The sequence below is a fragment of the Urocitellus parryii genome, chromosome 6 (genome assembly GCF_045843805.1).
Source record: "Urocitellus parryii isolate mUroPar1 chromosome 6, mUroPar1.hap1, whole genome shotgun sequence".
Taxonomy (NCBI): Eukaryota; Metazoa; Chordata; class Mammalia; order Rodentia; family Sciuridae; genus Urocitellus; species Urocitellus parryii.
In genome coordinates this window covers 16,575,911-16,578,203 of record NC_135536.1, presented here as the reverse complement: position 1 = coordinate 16,578,203, position 2,293 = coordinate 16,575,911, and positions in this window count along the sequence as shown.

Genomic DNA, 2,293 nt, shown 5'->3' with positions numbered 1-2,293 from the left:
TCACTCATCCTGGGATGTATTTGTGTACAAAATCAGTCAGGTAGTCCTCACAGGCATATGATCTAAATCAAACCAACGTCTTAAAAATAGAGGAAACTCTTTCTCCCTTTTCTATGACATTTAATTTTATGGATTTGTGCTTGCGTGGGCACTTTGAAGGTGGCAGTGGATGGCAATGCAGATTTTGCCAGGAGAAAACACTTCAGCTAGTGACTGAGACCTTGAGCCTGAAGTTTGAGTAATGACACAGAGACACTGCTTACAGACAAAAACCTTTGAACTAAAAATACCCAAGAGCAGTGTGGAAGAGATCAAAGGTGTCCGAACTTTTAGAACAAAACCCTTCCTTGAAATGCTCTCAAAGTTTGAATTTTCAGTGGAAATTCAACTGAACAAAATTCAAACTTTAGCAATTTTAGATACAGACAAAAATTTCCATTGAAGAAAGAGTATCGTTCTTCTTGAAGTCTGAATATCTTTTGGTGTTCCATGTTTCTCTTGGTTATACAAATATATTAAGTAGATGCTTGCATTTGTTGCATATTGCATTATGTTACATATCAAATATCATCTAATCTCTCTAAAAACAAGCGAGGTAGTTGAAATTGAGAGGAGGAATCCAGCTCATATGAGCTTTACTTCCTTCTCAACCCCTACCCCAGGCCCAAAGATCTCCTTAGGCCCAGAAGATTTATAGGACACAGTTTGAAACTCCAGGGTGGAGGAAATAACACCAGAGAGAAAATCCTGGCCTTGGATTCCGGTCTCAGCTCTGTATCAATTAGCCCTGTCTCCTTGAGCCTGCCCTGTGGGACCACAAGATCTGGGTATCAATGTCACCCTCTGTGACTTAAAGTATTACTCCCTCCCTCATCTACAGAGCGGATACCATAAAGTAGCTGCCTGCGGTAGTCAGGGTTTCATTGCTGTGACCAAAATACCTAACACCAACAACTTAAAGGAGGAAAAGTTCACTTTGGCTCGTTGGTTTCAGAGATTTCAGTCAATGGTGGGCTGGTTTCTTTGCTCTGAGCCTGAGGTGAAGGTGACCATCAAGGCAGAAGGCAGGGCAGGGAGAAGCAAAGATGTTTGGCCTGTGACATGCAGGAAGCAAAGAGAGCATGAAGAAGGAGCTGGGGACAAGAAGTACACTACCAGGGTATGCCCCCAGTGACCTACCACCTACCTCCAAGAGTTTACACCAACTTCCAATAATGCCATCCTACTAGGAATCCTTCAGTGGATTGACCTCATGGATTAACACACTCATGATCGAAACACTTCCCAAAATTTGGGGGATATTCCAGGTCGAAGCCATAACTCTGCCTCACTGGATCATGCTGCAAATTCAATCTATGATATTGCTAGGGTACTTAGTATATCAAATGGCTACCACAAAGACTGAGTAATTTCTACTTGTAATAAAGATTGATTCATCGATAGAATGGGAAATGTACTCCCGAGCAATGAGTGCAGTGCTAACTGAATAAGTTTGCATTAAACCCCTTTTGTGTCTTGTTTTGACTAGTTTTCTTTTAACTGCCATCATGGATTCTCAGTAGCCTCTGTCTCTCCAGAGGCCAGTTCGCTGAAAGCCAACTGTGTTCGTCTTCACCTTTTAGCTTGTTGACTTCCAGGGCCAGCAATTAGCACAGAATCTTGCACCATCTACCCCACGCCACCTTGGGATAGTTTCAGTTCAAAATTCAGGTCTGGGAGCCCTACCTGCGCCATTATTCTCACTTCAAGTTCAAGGTCACAGTCACAAGTCAAAGCTCCATGAAATTGTTTTCTTCCTTCCTCAGCACTGACATCGTGACCTAGGTTGCCACAATGACTGAAACGAGAGATATGCCCCGCCTAAAGCCGAGTGCACACCCCTGATGTGGAATTTCACTCACCTCCGCTGTCCACCCGATAACTCCCCTTCAATGCCCACTTACGGGCTCACACTGAACGTGAGTTATAAAGAAGTCTTGGTCGCACTCACATGACACACCCCAAATCAGCCTCTTCCCCCTAGACTCCTGAGCTTCTGTTAATGGGACCGCCATTCATCCAGGACCTCAGCAGAAAGTTCAGAGTCATCTTTGATTCCACTCTGCCCTGAGGCCCACAGCCAGCCAGCCTACTCTACCTTTCAAATATCCCCTTTTTCACTCCCACCTCAGCAGCCCCAATCAGCTGACAGGTCGGTCGAGTCCCTCCAATGCTCTGCTGAAAACCCGCCAGGGATTCCCTCTACACTCCAGGAACATCCAAACTCCTGCCCTCAGTCTACACATTCTGGCTA